The sequence below is a fragment of the Notolepis coatsorum genome, assembly GCF_963971535.1.
Source record: "Notolepis coatsorum genome assembly, chromosome: 11".
In the NCBI taxonomy this organism is placed as follows: domain Eukaryota; kingdom Metazoa; phylum Chordata; class Actinopteri; order Aulopiformes; family Paralepididae; genus Notolepis; species Notolepis coatsorum.
Window position 1 is genome coordinate 18,514,534 of NC_140175.1, and position 23,347 is coordinate 18,537,880.

General features: G+C 46.1%; 1 protein-coding gene across 1 annotated transcript in view; it reads right to left on the minus strand.

Annotated features, from left to right (window-relative positions):
• The window catches only part of LOC311236998 (disabled homolog 2-interacting protein-like), a 183,195-nt gene that overhangs the window by 148,245 nt on the left and 11,603 nt on the right, over window positions 1-23,347 (minus strand).

Genomic DNA, 23,347 nt, shown 5'->3' on the forward strand with positions numbered 1-23,347 from the left:
GCCCGGTACAGCTTCTAAATTACTTTGTTTATATGCCTTGGAAAAATACCGTATATCCATTTTGCTTTGGGGTCATTAAAGAAATCATAATATTCTTTTTTTAGAAATGTTTTGAGACGCAACTAGTTACCCATTGCTGTTGTCAGGGTCGGACCTAGCACATTTGGTGCCCTAGGCAAGCTTCACCCCTGGCGCCCCCCCCAAATAAATGTTATGTTAGATACTTTTTTTTTATGTAAAAATATTGGTTGCCGATATAGAAGGAGGCGCAACAATGTCTGCCCAGCAAAAAAAAATAAACAATAATAATAATAATATATATATATATACAGACTTTTTCTTTTAGCTGGATGTAGTTTTTGGCGCCCCCCTCTGGGTGGTACTCTAGGCAACCGCCTATGTCGCCTATAGGAAGCTCCGCCCCTGGACATGGGGGTCGAATGAGAGGGTGGGATCCAGGATGATGTCGAGGTTACAAACCACTGCCAGGGGGCCTATTGCTTAATAACAGCGGAGCAGTGCTGCCTTTGCTTCCGCGTTTTCCCTGATTGGCTGCGACACGCCCCGCGGCAGGCGCGGCAACCGCAGAGCGGAGCGGCAGAGCTTGCGGAATTATGTAACCGCCCTAATCCGCCATGATTTTCATTTGGCGCTCAGCTCACCTGGCAGAGCAGCGGTCCTGCGGTCTGTTGTTGATGAGTTCGAATCCCATCAATTTTTTTTTTAACGTGTATTCTTTCGCCGGTTAAGGTTAGGCATGGTTAAGGTTAAGGTTAAGTGTTGTGAAGGGCCAGATTAAACCGAATATATATATTTATTTATATATATATATTTAATTGTATTTGTATATTCTCTAATATTCCCTGATATCCCTTGTATATTCCTTGTACAATATGCATTGAATATCCATTCTAGCCTACTGAACATCCCATAATAGTCTCCATTCTACTATTGGTCGAGACCTTGGTGCCAGGCTGCCATACCCCTCAGACCCAGTTCAAACGTACCGCTCCACATGTACGAACAAGTCCTAGTTCCGCGTAGGAATCTGGCTACCGCACCACTAATGGGACTATTTGTTCATAGTGCGTATATATACTGCGCTACTAAAGTAGGACTTTCTTTTCAGTCCAGTTTCTTACCCTCCAATAGAGTCACAGACGTAAAGCCTCCCCGCGACGCCACGTGTGGGAGTAAGGCCAAGTTCGCCTACCATCGGTATTGAGACATCGTGTATATTAATATTTGAATAGTCATATTTGGCACTATATCGTCGAGTTGGACGTAGTCTATTAAGCTAATAATAGTCTGTTAATATATAGTGCTTCGTGCGGTGAGAATACTACCGTAGTCACCCCATCGTTTCGGGCAGAGAACTGGCTGCTTACCCAGGGTGGTTGACCCTATGTGAAGCTGCACCCGAGGAGCCCCAGAGCCGACGAGCGAGTGGACCTGTATACCGGATTATTCTACCGACGACAGCCCGCCTTCCCAGGCACGGATTATGCTTTGGATACTTTGATTATTCTATGGATAAAGACCCCCGACACTACCGTGTGTTGGAACCCCCCCCCCTGGAGAGGACACAAGGTAAGGAGACGCTCTGCAAGACGAGGTCTCTCCACATCTCTCCCCCGTGGACCGGAGAGAGCCGGCCCACAAAGAGTCCACCTGCTTTCATCTGTGGTCCAAGGATCGCCGGCGCATTGAACGTCACTACAGTGGGTTCTCCTGGGATACCCTTGGCCGGACGAGGCAGCTGGATTCTACCCCCCCCCCCCCTCCTACTCCTGTCGGCTTACAATCGACCGGATTAACCCCCTCTAGTGTATCCAGCCTATAATCATTAAAGTATCATTGCTGTTATTCCTTAACTATTCCAGGTCGTATATTTACCACCTGCGCCTTCAGAGATTGGACATTATCTATTGATATACCGACGAATACTCCTTGCCATAAAAGTGCATACTATTTCAATTCATAAATGTAATTAAGTGATTAAGTGCTTATTCTACACACCATCGCTGTGTAGGAAAATAAAGACCTGTTTCTAATTCGTACATTTGTGTTGGATCCGTTTCATCTACGTGAGAGTGTTCATGATAATATATTTATGCCGTGTACTGGGTGGCCGAATATTAAGTACAAAGGTAGTGGTAGTAAGTATCATATCTAGTAATACAGTCAGGGAATTGTACCCCTCAGTTACAATTGGTCCTTCGAGCCGGAGGGTAATTAGTGTAATATTAATATAGTGTTATTAATATTGAAATGGCCTATTATGAACACTCCACGAAACGATCCTCCTAACCAACGCCCGCAGCGCGAACGACGGCTCCCTCAGTACTTAGAGGCTTACGCTGTCAGTCAACAACCTAGTCTTCTACTAACAGTAAACGCGGTAAAACTAGAAAGTAAAAGTATGTCTAACCCCAACGCCCAGACTACCCCGACCATAGAGGCCCCTACGGGCTCTAATGTAACTGACCAAGTTCACGATGGGGACCAGTGGGAACCAGACATGACTTCACACCCCGCCAGTACTGAAGAAGTAGTCCCCGATGAGTCCCGGGAGGAATACAACACTACCGAGAGAGAACTCGGCACGGAAGAAGACGGGGAGAGCACCGTGGAGATAGAACTCCAAGGCTCCGCAAGGAGTACCCCGAGGGAAGGCTCCCCTATACAACCGCCTTCTCCCAGCGAGGCAGAGAGGACCCTACAGCAGGCCTTCCTCATCAGCCTGAACGCCGCTGCTGAACGCGACCGACTGCAGATCCAGCAGCGAAGCGAACACGAGCAGATACGTCTAGAAATAAGACGCATTCAGATGGAAGAGAATGTGGCCCGAGAACGAGCCGGTGCTCAACGGGACGCAGCGCGCGACAGACAGCAGTCGCAACTAATAGAACAGCTGATCAGACGGACAACACCCTCTCCCTCCGCCAGAGGCTCCAGGAACTCGTCTAGACACACCTCCAGGGCGGCATCCCCTAGCCGAGTAAACAACCCTGAACTTGACCAACAGACGAGGTCTATACCCCCCACAGACCACCTCCCCCCACCGGTCCAAGCGAGACCTAGCAACCGGGAAGGAGCAGCATATCCTGTGGAAAGGCTAAACCAGAGACTACAAGCACTGGATGACCTAACTGAAGACGAAGAGGAAGAGGAGGAGAACCGCGCCCGAAGACAGCACAGTACTCTACCGGACCAGGAGGTCCGGTACAGCCCAGGCTATACTCCCGCGGAGCTGCGCTACAGACCCCCGACTCTATACACGGGTGAGCACGACGCACGACCCGCACCGAGGAACAGCACCTGGACAAGCGGGCCATGGTACACTGCCGGTACCAGCCCATACCAAGGAGCGGGAGGAGACTCGCCTAGGAGGCCTCTCCCCCAACGCTCGCCGATGTATCCACAGTCAGCGTCATACATTGGCACGCCTATGGTACCCGACTTCACCCAAGAGAACCGGGCCCAGTATACAGAACTCCGCATGTGTCTGGAGACCATGTTGGTGGATGTATTGGATGAACGCCACAAATACGCCATCCTACTGCAGCACTTAAAGGTGCCCCGCGCACATAATATAGCGCTCGCCTACGCGACTTCCACCACCCCATACACAGCAGCGCTGGTAGCATTGGACCAGAGGTATGGGCGCATATGGGATTACGTGATCCAGGAGATCCGACACATCGACCGCTTACCCCCAGCAATAGACAATCGAGCACTGGACGACCTGTCCATCAGAGTGCAGTCCCTGGTAGGGATGTTGGGAGCGCAAAGAGAGAAGGGGAAGTATGAACTTTACGCCAACTCAAATGTGGAAAGGATTCTGGAGAAGCTGCCGCCCGCTCGTCAGGAGCGCTTTAGGCGGCAGAGGGACCACAGAGACCCGAATGGCCCCGAACCGAACCTCCTCGATCTAGCAGACTTCCTGGCGAGAGAAGTCAGCAGCCTACGGCTAGATACATTCGGACGGAGCACCCCTGGCTCCAGAGAAGGAACCAGACGACTAAATGATGGAAGAAGATCGGTGACTGTGATGCACCAATCGGAGTCAGTACCGAGCAGCAGGAGCCACAGTACCCCCTCCAGAACGGAGAAGTGGAAGATAGTGTGCCCCTACTGTGAGAAAGAACACTGGCTAGCGCAATGTGACTCCTTCCCCAAGCTGAACGCGGAGGAAGCAGGTCAATGGATAAAGTCCAACAAGCGCTGTTTTCGCTGTGCGCGCTCACACATGGCAGCCGAATGCCGCTTAAAGAAAAGGTGCACCAAGTGCGATGGAGCCCATCTGGACATACTTCACGACAGTAACAGACGGCGCCCTTCACCTGCACCATCCAGCCGCAAAGCGAGCGTCATGTACATCGATCCCGCCAGCAGCAGTGGAGCCCGAGTACTCCTAAAAGTAGTGCGTGTGACACTAAGCTACCAGAATAAAGTCCTGGACACTTACGCCGTCCTCGATGACGGGTCAGAGAAGACCCTGCTGCTCGCCTCCGCTGCGGCCCAGCTAGGGCTGCGGGGAAGCGAAACCCAAATGACAATTCGGACAATAAGACGAGATTTGAAGACGATAAAGGGCGAGAATGTCTCATTCTCTATCGCAGCAAGCGGCCAGCCTGAGCGACGGTACCAGATTGCAGACGCTTTCACCAGCCAAGAAATAGGACTGTCGCGGTACACATACCCCGTCGCCAAGCTGATGGAGAAATATGCACATCTGCGCAAGTTACCGATCCCGTTCATAGACAATGCTATGCCGACCCTGTTGATAGGCTCCGACCATGCAGACCTCATTGTCCCGATAGACCGGGTTCATACCGGACCCCGAGGCTGTCCTGCAGCAGTCGAGACCCGTTTGGGATGGACTCTCCAAGGCCCGCTCGCCAAATCTCTCAACCGAAGTACAGCCACTAGATGTCTCCACTCCCGAGTCACAGAGGGAGAAACCGCACTCCTGCAACACGTAGAGCGGCTATGGAGCTTGGAACAAATGCCCTTTAAGAATGGAAAGAAAGACATTCGCTCTAAAGATGACATTTACGCCATTCACCTCCTCGAGACAGGGACCAAGAGAGTCCCGGTCAACGGCGTGTTGAGATACGCCACGCCACTCCTGCGGCGAGAAGGAATGCCTACTTTCCACGCCAAGACAGACGCCATAGAACGGTACCTGCTGAACACGGAGCGGCGCTTAGCCAAGAACCCCGCCCAAGAGAGTGTATACCGCGCTGAGATTGAGAAGCTCATCACAGCGGGACACGTCACAAAGATGGACATTAAAGAGGCTGACCAGACCACTGAATCGTGGTACGTGCCCCACCACAAGGTCCATCACAACGGTAAAGACTGCATAGTATTTAACTGCAGCTACCAGATCGGATCCCAAAATCTGAATAAAGAGTTACTGCCCGGTCCCACACTCGGCCCCTCCCTACTCGGCGTTCTACTCCGCTTCCGCCAGGAAAAGGTGGCCATCAGCGGGGACATTAAAGGAATGTTCCTGCAGGTGAGATTAGTAGAGGCGGACAAGCCCCTGTTACGGTTCCTATGGAGAGAGAAGCCAGGAGATGAGCACCCAGCCATCTACCAATGGGAAGTCCTCCCCTTCGGAACGACGTGCAGCCCCTGCTGTGCGACATTTGCACTACAGAAACATGTAGCAGAGGACCCAGCAGCGGACGAAGAGGTCCGACACAGCGTAAAGAACAGCTTCTACGTAGACAACTGTCTACAAAGCCTTTCAACCCAGGAAGAAGCCGAGGCTCTCCTGATTAAACTCCGCGCCTCATTGATCAAAGGCGGCTTTGATCTCAGGCAGTGGGCCAGCAGCGATCCGCAAGTACTGCGCAGCCTCTCCTCCGAGGACAAGGCAGCCAGCAGCGAGACCTGGATGGCTACAATCCCGGGAGAAGCCCAGGAGATGACCCTGGGATTGGTGTGGCGATTCAAAACAGATTCGCTTCACTACAGACACAAGCCCCTGACTACGGAGCAGGGAAGGCCGGCGGCGGCGCCGACCACCAGACGGAGTGTGTACACAACACTCGCCCGACAATATGACCCGCTAGGATGTATTCTACCGTACACCACCAGGGCAAAAATGATTGTACGAGCATTGTGGGACAAGGACCAGGGCTGGGACGACCCCATTCCCGCACACCTTGCATCCACCTGGAGAGAGTGGGAGATGGAGCTCCACTCACTCCCAGGCGTTAATATGCGCCGAAGCTACTTCCCACCCACGGTGAGGCCAGAGACATGTAAAATGGACTTACACGTCTTCAGTGACGCCTCAGAGGTCGCATACGGATCAGTAGCCTACTTGCGGGCCCAAGACCAAGGGGGAGAGATCTACACAGCATTTGTCCTCGCCCGCTCGAGAGTAGCCCCACGCAAGCAACAATCTATCCCACGTCTAGAGCTCTGCGCAGCCCTAGCCGGAGCGCACCTAGCCACGCTCATCCAACGTGAGCTCACCATACCGGTGTCTAGAACAATCCTGTGGTCAGATTCCACGACGGTACTCGCCTGGATCAAATCGGACTCATGCAAGTACAAAGTCTTCGTGGGAGTCAGAGTCACCGAGATTCAAGACTTAACCGAAGAGTTAACCGGAGAAACAGAGTGGCGCTACGTTGATACAAAACAGAACCCAGCTGACGTCATCACCCGGGGGATGCCCCTGGATGACCTCACCCGTCGCAATGTCTACAGTGACGGCCCCGCATTCCTAAGACTCCCGGAAGGACAGTGGCCCATGCCTATCCCGAGGGAAGCCAGTCCAGAGGAGGTGGAAATTAAGAAGTCTGTGTTCTGTGGATTGAGCACCGTAGCCTCCACCGACCCTAACATAAACGATTGCACGTCCATCGAGAGTGCACAACAAAGAACATTCCTGCGGTACCACCCGGAGTGCAAGTCCCCCGCTGATATGTCAGCAGCTAACTACGAGGAAGCAGAATTGCTTCTACTGCAGCGAGCCCAGAGAGACTCGTTCCCCGATGAATTGGCCTGTCTACAGGGAGGAAAGCCCGTCCCATCCGACAGCAGATTAATTCACCTGGCCCCCGAGAGCGACGCTCACACCCTCATCAGAGTGGGTGGTCGCCTACGCAGAGCCCCCAATCTACCGGATGACATTAAATACCCGATCGTATTGAACAGCCGACACAAGGTCACAGAGCTGATTATAAAGAAATACGATGAGGATGTACATCACGCAGGAGCAGAAAGAGTCTTCGCGGAAATCAGACGTCGTTACTGGATCCTACAAGGAAGAGAGGCGGTACGACACTTCCAACGAACATGTCTAGACTGCCGCAAGTGGCGCGCGCAGCCCAGCATACCAAGGATGGCTGACCTTCCTCCATGTCGCCTCCGAATCGGTGACAAGCCATTCCACTCAACGGGTATGGACTGCTTTGGCCCGCTGCACATAAAGAAAGGAAGAGGAACCGAGAAGCGGTGGGGTATTGTATTCAAATGCATGACCACCAGAGCGATACACATCGAGCTTCTCCCGACCATGAGCACAGACTCATTCCTTATGGCCTTCCGTAGATTCATATCACGGAAAGGAAGACCGTCTACCCTATTGTCCGATCATGGGACAAACTTCAAAGGCGGCGAAAGAGAGCTGAGAGAGAGCTTCCAAGCTATGGGCCCAGAACTTAAGACCCACCTCGCTCCAGCACAGGTTGATTTCCAATTCAACCCCCCAAACGCACCCCACTTCGGTGGCACTTGGGAACGAGAAGTGCGCTCCATAAAGACAGCCCTGTACGCAGTACTTGGGGCCCAGACTGTGGCGGAAGAAGTCCTAATGACAGTCCTCACGGAGATTGAGGGAGTACTTAACTCGAAGCCCCTCGGATATGTCTCCAGTGATGTGGCGGATATCGACCCAGTTACCCCCAACACACTCCTGATGGGGCGGCTAGATCCAGGGATTAAAGCAAAAAAAAATCTCCTGACTGAACTTTTTTTCTGGCCAAGTCATATTCTTATTTTAACCTCTACTGTATTTTTTTTTTAATAGCGTTAGCGTTTTAAGGGAGCCTACTTGTAGAGCGAGCCTACTGTCCTGACTGTGACTATAGAGACCCTACTGTTGTGTGCTGGAGAGCGTGAATGCAAGTCTTGTGGCTAGCTTCTGATTGATGGCGAGCTAGCACCCCTCCCCACTTTGAACCATGAACTAAATGGCTTGTTATCATACAAACAAGGGACTAAACACGTTTAGCAATTATGCCACAACAACAATGGACAGTCTCCTCCCCACCGTTTGTATATATTTATTTACCACCCACTCACTCACCCCCTCCTAATGTACAGTCTCCTCCTCATCATATGTATATATTTACTGTTAGGATCTCTGGGTAACAGTACTGTATATTTGCATATCGTATATGTGACAAATGTAACAGTACTATTACTATATACCTGTAAGGCATGTATGTCCCTATGTCATAAATGTCATGATGTCATGTGTATGTTGTGTATGTCATAAATGTCACTATGAATTGAAAATGGGGGACCCTGATGATGTAAACAAGACAAACGCCTTTCTCTGGTCTACATCCCCTTAACAATTGTGTGTATTGCTACTGGATTTACAAGATCCAGAGTGAATGAATGAATGAAAACTTTATTTAATACACGAGACCCTCTTCTTGGGACCAAGTAAGGTTTTGTCGATAATCCAATGTATAGTTACAACCCCCCCCCCATCCCACCCAACCACCTCCAATGTACAGTTTCTTCGTCAAATGTATATACTCTTTTTAGACTATTTTTGTATCACAAACAAACAATAGGCTACTGTATTTGTAAATCTGGTATGTCATAAATGTATAGATGTAGCAGTATTGTCTATCTGTATGTCATGTGTGTCATATATGTTATGATGAACTGAAAATGGGGGACCCTGATGTAAACAAGACGAAAGTCTTTCTCTGGTCTGCATCCCCTTAACAATTGTGTGTATTGAGCTGTACTGTACCCATTCTGCAATCTGTTAATAACAATCAATCAATATTTAACAGATTGCAGAATGGGTACAATACAGTACAGCTCAATACACACAATTGTTAAGGGGATGCAGACCAGAGAAAGACGTTCGTCTTGTTTACATCAGGGTCCCCCGTTTTCAATTCATAGTGACATACATGACATACAGGTATATAGTAATGTTACATTTGTGACATATATGATATGCAAATATACAGTACTGTTACCCAGAGATCTCCCGGACAAATGGGAGAAAGACGTTTATTGAGCTTAAAAACAATTGATACCGCAAATAACGTTCTGATTAACAAAGTCATTCGTTTTGTGGCATTAACGTTATCTAGATTTATCAACATTCATACATTTATCAGAAAGCGAGCGGCGCAAGCACACACACGAAACACCACCAACAACAACAACAACGACAACAACACACTGCTTGTCGCGTAAATAACGTTCTGATTAACAAAAGGCATTCGTTTTGTGGCATTCACGTTACCTAGATTTATCAATAGCAATAGTAATATATATGTTTCTTTAGACTAGAATAAGTCAAATGAACTTACGGTCTCGTAAAAAGTTGCCGCATGGTGTTGATGAGTCAGTTTACTCGCGAGTAGAGCTAGACGCTAGAGAGTCTCAAAATGGGCGCTTCCCATTGGTGCTGAGCACAGCGGAGGCGGGTGAAAGGGCTGTAAACTCAGAACAATCTCGCCTTCTGGTTGGTTGCATTTGCCTGAGAATTTGCCGATTGCTCGCAAATGACTGTTTGGTGCGGCCGCGGTAGGGGAAAAAAGGATATTTGACGCCTCTGATTGGCTCAGGTTAAAATCCGTCACGACTCCAAATCAAATGACGGAATCTCCAAATCAAATGGACGGATATCCGTCCCAAGACGGAACGCTTTAATGCCTGCTAGATCCCACATTACCCCAGACAATGTACCGGCCTGAAGAAGCGAACGGCCGACGAATGTGGAGGTACAGCCAAGTATTAGCCGACAAGTTTTGGAACAGTTTCCTACTGCACTACCTACCGTCTCTACAGACCCGCCAGAAGTGGGTAAAGGAGAGAGACAATTTGACAGAAGGAACAGTCGTCATGATTATTGATCAATCACTGCCCAGAGCTATGTGGCCGGCCGGCCGCGTAAGCAAAGTGATCACCGGTGCCGACGGCAAGGTCCGAGCAGCTGAAGTGCTCGTCCAGGGTCGCACTTACACCCGTCCCGTGGCAAGGCTCATAGAACTGCCTCGACTCCCAGACACAATCGATGATGACCATGACCCTACAACCCTATGACTTTGTGAAGTTGACTGACCCCTACAGCAAACCCTTATGTGTAAATAGACAACGCGATTAATCTGTCTCCGTTTAACTGATTAGCTCCGGGACCTATTCAGGGGGTGGCTGTTGTGAAGGGCCAGATTAAACCGAATATATATATTTATTTATATATATTTAATTGTATTTGTATATTCTCTAATATTCCCTGATATCCCTTGTATATTCCTTGTACAATATGCATTGAATATCCATTCTAGCCTACTGAACATCCCATAATAGTCTCCATTCTACTATTGGTCGAGACCTTGGTGCCAGGCTGCCATACCCCTCAGACCCAGTTCAAACGTACCGCTCGACATGTACGAACAAGTCCTAGTTCCGCGTAGGAATTTGGCTACCGCACCACTAATGGGACTATTTGTTCATAGTGCGTATATATACTGCGCTACTAAAGTAGGACTTTCTTTTCAGTCCAGTTTCTTACCCTCCAATAGAGTCACAGACGTAAAGCCTCCCCGCGATGCCACGTGTGGGAGTAAGGCCAAGTTCGCCTACCATCGGTATTGAGACATTGTGTATATTAATATTTGAATAGTCATATTTGGCACTATATCGTCGAGTTGGACGTAGTCTATTAAGCTAATAATAGTCTGTTAATATATAGTGCTTCGTGCGGTGAGAATACTACCGTAGTCAGTACCCCATCGTTTCGGGCAGAGAACTGGCTGCTTACCCAGGGTGGTTGACCCTATGTGAAGCTGCACCCGAGGAGCCCCAGAGCCGACGAGCGAGTGGACCTGTATACCGGATTATTCTACCGACGACAGCCCGCCTTCCCAGGCACGGATTATGCTTTGGATACTTTGATTATTCTATGGATAAAGACCCCCGACACTACCGTGTGTTGGAACCCCCCCCCTGGAGAGGACACAAGGTGAGGAGACGCTCTGCAAGACGAGGTCTCTCCACATCTCTCCCCCGTGGACCGGAGAGAGCCGGCCCACAAAGAGTCCACCTGCTTTCATCTGTGGTCCAAGGATCGCCGGCGCATTGAACGTCACTACAGTGGGTTCTCCTGGGATACCCTTGGCCGGACGAGGCAGCTGGATTCTACCCCCCCCCCCCCCTCCTACTCCTGTCGGCTTACAATCGACCGGATTAACCCCCTCTAGTGTATCCAGCCTATAATCATTAAAGTATCATTGCTGTTATTCCTTAACTATTCCAGGTCGTATATTTACCACCTGCGCCTTCAGAGATTGGACATTATCTATTGATATACCGACGAATACTCCTTGCCATAAAAGTGCATACTATTTCAATTCATAAATGTAATTAAGTGATTAAGTGCTTATTCTACACACCATCGCTGTGTAGGAAAATAAAGACCTGTTTCTAATTCGTACATTTGTGTTGGATCCGTTTCATCTACGTGAGAGTGTTCATGATAATATATTTATGCCGTGTACTGGGTGGCCGAATATTAAGTACAAAGGTAGTGGTAGTAAGTATCATATCTAGTAATACAGTCAGGGAATTGTACCCCTCAGTTACAGTAACCAATACTGATTCCTACTGTGTTTTAATTATTGTACTATGTCTTAATTATTGTAGTGCTCATGTCACCTGCCCCAGAGACTACAGTTGAGAATTAGCCAACCTGGCTAAACTGGCATATTTACAGTCAAATGTTCCTTAATATGCACTGTCTCTGTATTTTAAACCAATAAATACAAATACAAACTGCATATAACCCATATAACTCATCATATAATGTATGATAGATAACATGTACAATAATGCTGTGTATACATATATTTATTCTTACCGTATATCTATCCACATCTGTCTGTACATACCTGTATATAATCGCTGCTGGCCAGTATGACTTACTACCATTGTGTCTTTATACCTGTATCACTGTACATATTAATACTACAACTCTGTATATACATCTGATAAGCACTATTATTCAGTAGTAGTACTAATTTATATATTTTATACCCAGTTTAATCACCTGTACATTGTACATTACATTTGCACTCTGGTTGGATGCCAAACTTAATTTCGTTGTACTGTACTTTTGCTGTATGATTGATGACAATACAAATATAAATGGCTGCATTTATATAGCGCTTTTATCCAAAGCGCTTTACAATTTGTTCCTCACATTTGACCCATTCACTCACACACCGACGGTGAAGGCAACCATGCAAGGTGCCAACCTGCTCATCAGGAACAATTAGGGGTTAAGTGTCTTGCTCAAGGAACACATCGACACACTGCCCGGGAGGAGCGGGAATCGAACCTGGAATCTCCGGATTGCCAGACGACTGCTCTACCTCCCGAGCCACTGTCGCCCCCAATACATTTTAATCTAATCTAATCTATTTCTGTATGGTCGTATGGGAATCTTAACAAGAATACAGGAGCAAGTTGGCGAGGTGGTCAGTGTAGCCAGTAAAGTAACTGGGAGACATAAAAGCAGCTCTCTGGGAACAGAGGAGGAGGAGGAGGAGGAGGAGGAGGAGGAGGAGGAGGAGGAGGAGGAGGAGGAGGAGAGCTGTACCCTCACATCCCCTCTCTGAGGCTAAGCCTTGGCAGGCGCTACAGGATGCCTTGGCAACAAAGAACATACCGTATACAAGACGTCATTCATTCCACATGCAGTTAGCCTGCTCACTTCTCAGACTTCACTTTTAACTGCTGTATTCTGCACGGTCAATGTCGTTTATTGTGATGTGCTGTGTGGATGTATGGCCAGTATGACTTACTACCATAGTGTCTTTATACCTGTATCACAGTACATACATCTGATTAACACTATTATTCAGTAGTACTCATTTATATATCTTATACCCATCTTATTCACCTGTACATTGTATATTACTATTGCCCTTTACGGTTACATTTGCACTCTGGTTGGATGCTTAACTTTTTTTCGTTGTACTGTGCTGATGTACTGTATGATGACAATATATTAATTTATAATCTGCTCCTACCCTCACACCTGAATTAATAAAGGAACACTTGACGTGACACTTGACACCTTTACCATACACAGAAGCATCCTCTAAGCGCAATGGTGGTTCACTTTGTTATGATATAGATTATAAACAATATTCAAGCTTTTGTAACTAGTTATCGTAGAGGTTAATTTATTCTTCTTAATTTATTTATTATTATTCTGTTGTTACGTTGTTCCCTGTTCCCCTGAATCCCCTCCCTTAGCTGCCCCTCCTGTTAAGCGCCTTGGGTCTCCTGAAAGTTATAAATATAAGATATTATTATTATTGTTATTATTATTATTATTATTATTATTATTATTATTATTATTATTATTATTATTATTATTATTATTATTATTATTCTCAAAACTAGCCAGTCTAGCTTTAATGCATTCGGTATCTGATCATACTAACACTGGACTGTTGGATGTGAGTTTTTGGTTTTGTTTGCTCTGTTTTGTGGTTGTACGGAGTTTGTTTAACTTTAATGATGTTTGTGTGACTACTGCACTGTGTAAAATGGACAAGTTATTCCAATTCACACAGTCTACAATCAGGATTAATATTATTTATTAATTATAATTTCACTATTAATGACGTTTTAGCCTTAGCATCATAATGTATTTTGCCCTACCACACACGTTTAAAAAAAAACTGTTTTCTTATCTCAGTAACCCACTCTGGTCTACTCATTATTTTATTTTATCTATTTATTTATTTTGTAATTGAATTAATCAGGACAGTTTTTAGAGTGGAGCTAATCTGTTCATTCAAACACTCTCTGCCTGTTCCTCTGTATTACTGCTGAAACCTCCAAAAACTAAAAGACAGATGGCGACCTAATATAGATATACAGGCCATGACATGACACACGAGACTGTGAACCACAGGTAGCACTGTGTGTGTGTGCGTGTGTGTGTGTGTGTGTGTGTGTGTGTGTGTGTGTGTGTGTGTGTGTGTGTGTGTGTGTGTGTGTGTGTGTGTGTTGTGTGTGTGTGTGTGTGTGTGTGTGTGTGTGTGTGTGTGTGCTGTGCGTGTGTGCGTGTGCGTTGTGTGTGTGTGTGCGTGTATATCCCAGCATCCATCTAATATCATTAGGACAATAATCTCCAGAGTCAGTCAGAACAGAATGAACAGCTGTGCTTATAGGAAGGCGTCACGCTGCCTATGGGATGTCTGCCTGTGTGTGAAGTCGTGCTGTCAAACCCCATCCTCCACCACACTTAGGCCTTGTCCAGACTAAAATGATTTTGATCCGTTTAGTTTTCGTTTCGTTTTAAGGTTTCCGTAAAAAAAACGAAAACGTCTCAAGATAATAAGCGCATGCCACAAATTTACAAAATAAATGTCTTTCCTGTTTTATTTTGAAAACCTCCCGACCGGAAGTGTTATAGTGTCTGTTGCTAGCAGCTTAACTTGTGTCGGCCGGTTCTGTGCTTTTCGAGCTAACGTAACGTCATTAGTTTCCAAAGGAGAGGAGAGAAAGACCGCGGCTCACATGCAGCTCAAACTACCTGTTGGAATAAATTCATTGATTGATGTTTAACTTGTCCCTGTGTGTGTCCAGTCATTTCGACTAGCAAACGTTGTATTTAACGACGTTACCTCAGGATACCACTGTCTATTGTATTTAGTTGGTTAGCTATTGTGTTGAGGTGAGACTGTGGTGAGACCGTGGTGAGACCGTGAGATCTCAGTCAACTTGTCAATTAGCCATTTTATACACTTTTTTTTCTTATAGAGGTGGGACTCTGTGGGAATCACTCCATTCCATTTCAGTTATTGTTGAGGTCACAATTCCATTTGAAATAGATATTCGATTCATCTTATCAAGGGAATTCAATAGGTTAGATCCTTAGGGTGCTATGAACGTGGGCGGGAAATGTAGGTATTCTCACAATTCAATTTGATTTCAATTACGATTAGAATCTAAATATATTCTCAATTAACTGATTTCTATTAACCTTTGTGTAACAAAGCTAATATATATATATATATATATATATATATATATATATATATATATATATATATATATATATATATATATATATATATATATATATACTGTATATAGTGTGAGCCTTTCTGCTTGGTTAATCTTGGCAATGATCTGTAGGATTTAGCAAGCTATTTATAGTTCTAAAGTGATAGGAAAGTTGGAACCATATCACAGGTCTGAAAGCATTTTAATATTAGAAGATTTTGTCATTCCTCCCCCCCCCCCCCACAAATTATCTCCTGATGACAGATAATCACATCTCCTTCTGCATGACTTCACGTCGGAAATGTCACAGATTTGTCAAAAAACAACTCTATCTCTACAAAGTCCTATATGGCTAGTAGTGGACTGAGAATTTATTTAGAGAATGGCCATATCCCACGGTCATATCAGGAGAAGGCTATAGGAGAAGAGGGGGTACCTGGTAACTTGTTGACCTGCCCTGAGACGATCCTCTCATTGTCATGAAAGGACACTCCATGCCAGTAGATGTCACAGGCTGCCCTCCGTCCAAGAGGAAACTGAGAGAGAGAGAGAGAGAGAGAGAGAGAGAGAGAGAGAGAGAGAGAGAGAGAGAGAGAGAGAGAGAGAGAGAGAGACTGTGATTTGTGAGGCAGTAATATTTTGCTGTGTAATAAGAGGACTTCAGGGCTAACAGCGGTTAAAAGGATCGTCCTCCATGAATAATCAACGACATTGCCACTCCAGTGATGGCATGTTCTTTTCAGAAGTGTTCCGTTGCTATTCCGTTGCTAGGGGAACAGCTTTGCCCCCCCCCCCCCCCCGTCCGTCAGCAACTTTATTAACAAACACTGGGACAGGAAATGCAAAAGGGACCATTTATAATGTTTACGTTATGTCAAGTCACAAAAGGTCTATACTATTGAAGTGAACATGTAACTGGGTGCAGAATTGTTGAAAGGGGGGCGTTGAGATGCTCAAAGGGGCTGCTTGTTTATTCAATTTATTCATCATTGTTTTAATATCAGGACAACAACTTGACTGGAATCAGAGAGGAGCCTACATCCCAATCCTCACAATCCAACATCACCCACTTCAGAAACAGGTGTCACTCTTTGTACGGTTTAATTGAAAGACACTTAGTAGTAGTAAAAATCTTAATCCAGAAAAAGAAGAAATTGATAAAAAGATTTGATTAGACCCTACCCCTTGTTAGAAGCATTAATTTGACACACACAACACAGACAGGCTTAATTGGCCCAATAAACTGAGCCAAATAGCAGCATTAATGGCTGAGAATGGGACCTGGACGTCAGATAGGGGGGGCGTTGAGAACTGCCACTGCTATAAAGTAACGTTAAAATTACACTTTTTTTTTTTTTTTTTTACTTTTGCCATTTCCCTGGCTCTTTTATACGTTTATCGCATTTATACTTGGTCAAGTTCGACCGACAGAAGCAGGCTGAAAGGGTTCAGATGGGGGGGAAGACACTCTGGGAAAGGCACGGCTGCAGTCCGGGATTCGAACTCGCTCAGCCCCAGATCCGTGACGAGCACGGTTGTCCACGGCGCTGAAATAGCACTCGCGGTACGTGGTGAGCTACTGGAGCTCCCCTAAAATTACACTTTTAAATAGACAAATATCATATGTATAATTCATGGCACCATTCCAACGGGATCAAAACAAATATTATTTGTCTCGTATTTTCCCCTGAAATAGTGGGTCCAGCGGAAGGGGGGGGGGGGGGCTCTCTATATGACTCAGCCAATCTGAGGCCACAGGGTCCGCTTGTCCTTCCACTGACCCCAGGGGGGGTGGGGCTAATCCTGCCTGATGATGCTAGGAGTGTGTGTGTTGTAGTGTAGAGGAGGACGTGATATTATAAGAGGATTACCAGGCTAGTAGCTGCACGAACGAAATTCAAATATATTGGAATTCAGCCATTCAGTATGATTTTTTTATAGACAGCCTACCTAATTTAAAATTAGTTTGACAGTAATGTTAACCCAATGAGTTGAGCACATCATTACTTCTCTAAGTCCCGCCCCTTCGCTAAACTCCCGGCTACAGGTGACGTGACAAATGTGTGAAAGACGAGTATCTCATTCATGAGTTGAGTGTGTGCAGGTGTGTAACAGCAGGGAAACCCTGCTCCACAGGCGAGAGCCGCTATAAATACTATCCCGGAAGATTCGAGGTGTATGGCCTAATCTGATCAGGGAAGTAGGTCAAATGAATTTGGCCAGTATCTGGGAGACGGGAATAGCCCTCTCTCATGTGTGCCGAGGAGAGGTATCGCCGGTCTACAGCGCGTGCTGAAAATGCGCACGCGTTCACACAACACCTGTGGGCCGCGTCCGTGATTCCCGCTGCTTCGCTGGTGAATAATAAACCCTTATTGTGTGGTAGGGGAGAACCAATGAGGTCGGCTCATCTGAACCCCGTAGTAGGGAGAAATATGTCGGGATGAATGGCAGTCCAATAGGGTCCAGCTGCAGACCCGGAGACGCGCCTCTGCCTCTGGCAGCCATAGACCCCCTGGCGTAAAAGTACTGATTTTACGACAATTTAAAGGAAATCGTCGGTACGTTACACTCCAGTGACTCACCGTCTCCCATCCACTGTAGAAGAAATGTGAACGTTATTGCCATAAAACAGAACGCAGTTAGTTTCTCTACCTTTCTGTGAACGTCTAGCACAAAACGGCTTTGCAATCGGATGAAAAATGGCGGCTACATTTCCTTTATAGGCCTGATATTCTATAATCATATTATTTCAAATTGCATGTGTCCGGATGGCAGAATTCAGTACTGTTATCTACAAAACCTTCTGTTTAATAATCTTCTCTTTATTCATTTACTTAAGATCTTTTGTACACGTGATCTCAAAAGGGTGCTGAATGATTTTTCATGTCTGGTCAATTTTAGCATGGCGTTATTCACCGTCAAAGATGACAACATTAAGTTGAGTGACAATTTACTCAAGCCTAGTAACAGACACAATATTTCGGACACTGGGAATACATTCCCTGAGATTCATAGATGTCCCTCGATACCAAGAACATGCAAATGGACCTTGTAGACGTGGAGCAATCTTCCATTTACTTATGTATTTTTAGGCAGATTTTCAGAAAATAGGGCTATGGCTTAAGAGGTTAATGGGGTTACATCTTATCCTGAGCCATTAAGTGGTGATCAAGTCAGTATTTTGAGACACTGTGTAACAAATAAAAACATAGTTCAGTTATTGGGTTGAATGCGTAAAATGTGTTTCAAATCTAAATGGAATTATATAACTATTTACAGCTTTTAGGTAACACAAGTTGTATTGCTCCAAGCGATAGTTATTTCAACATGTAAATGCAATAATAAACTGCAGAAGAAATCAGTCGACACCAGTGTTTTCAGCTATTTGAAAAAAAGGCTTTTTTATTTTCATGATTTATTGCAGAGAACCAGTCCCATGGCCATTAAATGATGGTTGAATGGCGTTATCTAGAAGAAAGCACAAACATAATTTCTGATATGCCAGTACAGCTCTTGTGTGCATCAATCTCTTCAAATAAGGGACAATAATAGGACAAGTAATATTTCTGTTGCACACAACAAAAAACGTGCTACAGAGACCCTACTCAGGGCACTCTTCTTCTGTGGTAACAGGTAGCCTGCTGTTTTGCTGTCTTTGGCAAAACCACACCACTGCCCTAGCGTATTACATCGATTATTGAGCCATGACCACTCATATTCAAACAAGGAAACGAGGGAAGCATACGAATCTCGTACGGAGCAGCTAAAAGTACACTGCGAGACAGTGTTCGATCTGGAAGTGGGAGGTGGCTGCAGCCTCGTTACTGGTCTGGTAATAATTACCCCGACTGGTCTGAGCCATGATTGATGGGCAACTGGTTGATTAAATGAGCTGTGGGGAGGAGTGCGTGCTCTCTGGGAGCTCCGAGGTGTCCCAGTGTGATGGCACTGAGCCCGTTCTGAAAGGCGTTCGTTGGGCTTTCACTTTCAACCAATCTGACAAGTCACGAAGGTTGTACAGGTTTAGACTGTTCGGTCGGTAATCAATCAAAGTAAGTTAGAGGTTCTCGTTCTCTACAAAGCTGTCACGATAGTCAGTCAATAATGACTTAATAACTGCATTAGATCATGGAAAACACTAGGGCGGCTAGGTGGTGTAGTGGGCAAGGCGCTCGCCACCAATGCAGGAGACGCTGGGTTCGAGCCCAGCTCTCCGCATTGCTATCAGCTTGGCTGGTCGTTCATACTAACACAATTGGCAGTGTTAGGGGTGGGAAAGCTGATGGGTGGGGATCGGACGTTGTGGACAGCGACTCCTACAGGTCGGTTGGTGCGCCTGCGCAGCAGAATCAGGAAGCGATGGAGGCGGCGTGTCCCTCCCACGCAGACCCCCGACGCTGAGAGATCGCGCTGTGCAGGTGAAAAGATGCGACGGCTGCTTCCTCGAGTACCGGAGGGGACACGTGATGTAAGGCTTCGTCCACATTGCAGCCGGCTTGTGGGAGGCATGGCCTAACAGCGTTCGAGACAGGGGAGGGTAGAATTGGACGATACGAAATTGGGATGAGAGAAAAATAGAAAATGGGAGAAGTAGATAAAAGAAAATGGAAAACACTGTGGTGCCCTCTTTGTTGACTCGTCTAAAGCATTTGACACAGTTGACCATCATCTGCTCTTGCAAAAACTAGGTAATATTGGTCTTGGTAGAGTGACTCATGACTGGTAGAGTGACTATTTGTATGGGAGGCGTCAGTGTGTGAAAACGGTGATGCCCAGTGTGGGTTTTTGCAGATAACAAAGGGTGTACCACAAGGTTCAATTTTGGGCCCACTCCTCTTCTCTACATTGAATGGCTGTCAAACCCATTTCTGTGCAGATGATGCTATAATTTATTGTATTGCTGACTCCATTCAGCTAGAAATGGATAGCCTGATGCCCTGCAGGAAGCTCTCATCAAGCTTAAACTATTGCTGAATGCTAGTAAAACTAAATGTATGCCATTTTCTAGATCCTGAAACATAAGATTATATTTGTTTACATATATCTACTGTAAATGGATCCACTATTGAGAGTCACTGAATATAAATACCTTAGTATTTGGCTTGATGAAAAATACTTTTAAGTACCACATAATCTGAAGTACCACAGTCTGAACTTGATACGTCCGCCTTTTGTTTTGATGCACCAGCTTCCTGGAATGATCTTCAACTCACGCTAAAAATCAATACCCCACTATCACATGGACAATTTAACCTCTTACCACGCACCGGCCCGATGCCCATGCACGCACGTCACGGTATTTTGCGAGCGTCTACCGGCTCGGGCTGCATTTTTCGCCGAACATATGTAACGGATGGCACAGTGAGGCGGAGTCACGATGGACTTCAGATGTTGTGAAGTGACTGTGGCGAGTAGCGGTGCTATGGGTTAAACTCACTCTCACCCTTAGAAGACACACAGACACGTTACAAAGCAGTGAGTTCACCTCTTGGTATAGCAGTCTCTGCTGTCGACCCGCGGTGCGGCAGACCACGGGTTCGAAACTCCCCCAGGGCATCGAAGTTTAAGGTGACAATGTCACAACCGTTACACATATAATATACCGTTAGAAAAATCTATTTGCCGCCGTTCGAATGCCACCTCGGACCTGTATTACATAAGACTTCAGGCTATGGAACCGCAGTGTTTTCCAGCTAATACCTCTATGCTGGAATAATGGTATATGGAATCTTGCAACAACTAAAGAGAAATGTGAGTACACAAGTTCAAGTTCAAACCTCTGTTACTCTATTTCATTAGTTAGCACTAAAAAGTTATTCTCTCTTTTTGCATTAGCAACTTCAGAATGTTATCTTTCAAAAGAGACCAGGCTCATGCATGTGCTAAAGTATAAAGTATAAAGCTAAGCTAAGAGGTTAAGAACATGATCACAGAGTGGGGTCTTGTATGTTGTGGGGTCGTTGTGCGTGGGGTGGGGTGCTTGGTAACATGGGAGGTAGCGGGCTTGGCTCTGTGGGGGGGGGGGGGGTTCTCCCCCCCTCCCCTCGCTCCTCTACTGAGCCTGGCCCAATTAAATTCAAGGGACCCGTGTCGCTGAGTGCTCGGCCCCGGGTGGGACGGACCTGGGATGTGGGGGGGTCCTATTTCTAGGGGTGGATGGCGGGAGGGGGGACCTCTTATGAACGCAGCCATATTCAAGGGGCCCATGTTAATGTATTGTTATGTTATTGATGTCATTGTAATTATTGTCTACGTGTTGTATGTCTATAAATGTTAATACAAATTTAAGTTTTTGTTAAAAAAAATTACAAACCGGGCGGCTAGGTGGTGCAGTGGGCAAGGCGCTCACCACCAATGCAGGAGACGCTGGGTTCGAGCCCAGCTCTCCGCATTGCTATCAGCTTGGCTGGTCGTTCATACTAATACAATTGGCAGTATTAGGGGGTGGGAAGCTGATGGGTGGGGATCGGACGTTGTGGACAGCGACTCCTACAGGTCGGTTGGTGCGCCTGCGCAGCAGAATCAGGAAGCGACGGGGGCGGCGTGCCCTCCAAAAACGCAGACCCCCGCCGCTGAGAGATCGCGCTGTGCAGGTGAAAAGATGCGACTGCTGCTTCCTCGAGTACCGGAGGGGACACGTGATGCAAGGCTTCGTCCACATTGCAGCCGGCTTGTGGGAGGCATGGCCTAACAGCGTTCGAGACAGGGGAGGGTAGAATTGGACGATACGAAAATTGGGATGGGAGAATAATAGAAAATGGGAGAAAAAGTAGATACATTTTTTTTTTTAAATTACAAACCCTCTACCTCAGTATGTAACTGTTTTAGGCTGCCTTTCTGTCATCTTCTAAAGGTTACCAAAAGCATTTCAAAATTAAAATTTAAATAGAAACACGCCATGGCTCCCTCCTCTAAAACTACCATTATGGCTTCATGGTGGGGAGGAGCGCAGCGCTGTGAAGGAAGGGTGCGCTGCGTTTACAACACAAGACAAAATGAGAGCAACGCAGCGTGATTATTCCGTTTTATGATCATTGGGAAGACAAAATTGTAATTGAAATAGAAACTCGATGAATTGCCCCGCCCTACAGTGTGGTAGTGTGTGCGAGGTGGCAGTAGAATCTAATCAGTGGCAGAAACAGCGTTAAGAGAGCACTAGACCACCACAGTCACGGGCAGCCGGCTGTTATTTGTTCACCCGTCTGACTTGCCTGGGGGGGGGGAGCTGTCTCAGAGTCTGCTGATCCGGGACTGGAGGATGTGGTTTAGCCAGACGGCATCAGCTGAAAACAGTCAGTGTTAGTAAATGGGTCGACGGGGCCTGTGCAGGAAAGCTCCATTAATGATGGATGTGATGTTGTTCTATCCCCGGGCATAAAGGATGCTAATTGCTTTTGATGTGTGCGATAAGAGACCCGGGCGATGGTGTAGGGTGGAGCTTTGCGGTTTATATTTAAAGCTGTGTGGTGTGATGTCTGCAGAACGGATGAAGCTAGTGACTCTGACACCGCAACAAGTAAAGGGTTAACTGGAATATACCTGCATAGTGATCCTTCTATATACCTACTTCCTTATACACCTGCATATAGCACATTTAACTCCATATGATAGCATGTACAATAATGCTGTATAAGGATGAGATAGAATATTCAAATTTTCGAATAGTCGATGTCAGTCTCCACATTCGATTTTCATGTCGGAGACGATTTCTTCTTTTTATATTATATATCATTTAAATTATTATTTATTTTTTTATAAAATACTTTTTTTTGTATTGAAGCAAACCATTCTTATTTATGTTGTTACTTTGTAGCAGATGTTACTACTTCGGCTACTTTGTTAATTTCACTTTGTAGCAGATGTTACTACTTTGGCTACTTTGTTACTTTTTGGCTACTTTGTTACTTTTACTTTGTAGCAGATGTTACTACTTTGGCTACTTTGTTACTTTTACTTTGTAGCAGATGTTACTACTTTGGCTACTTTGTTACGTTCACTGTGTAGCAGACGTTACTACTTTGGCTACTTTGTT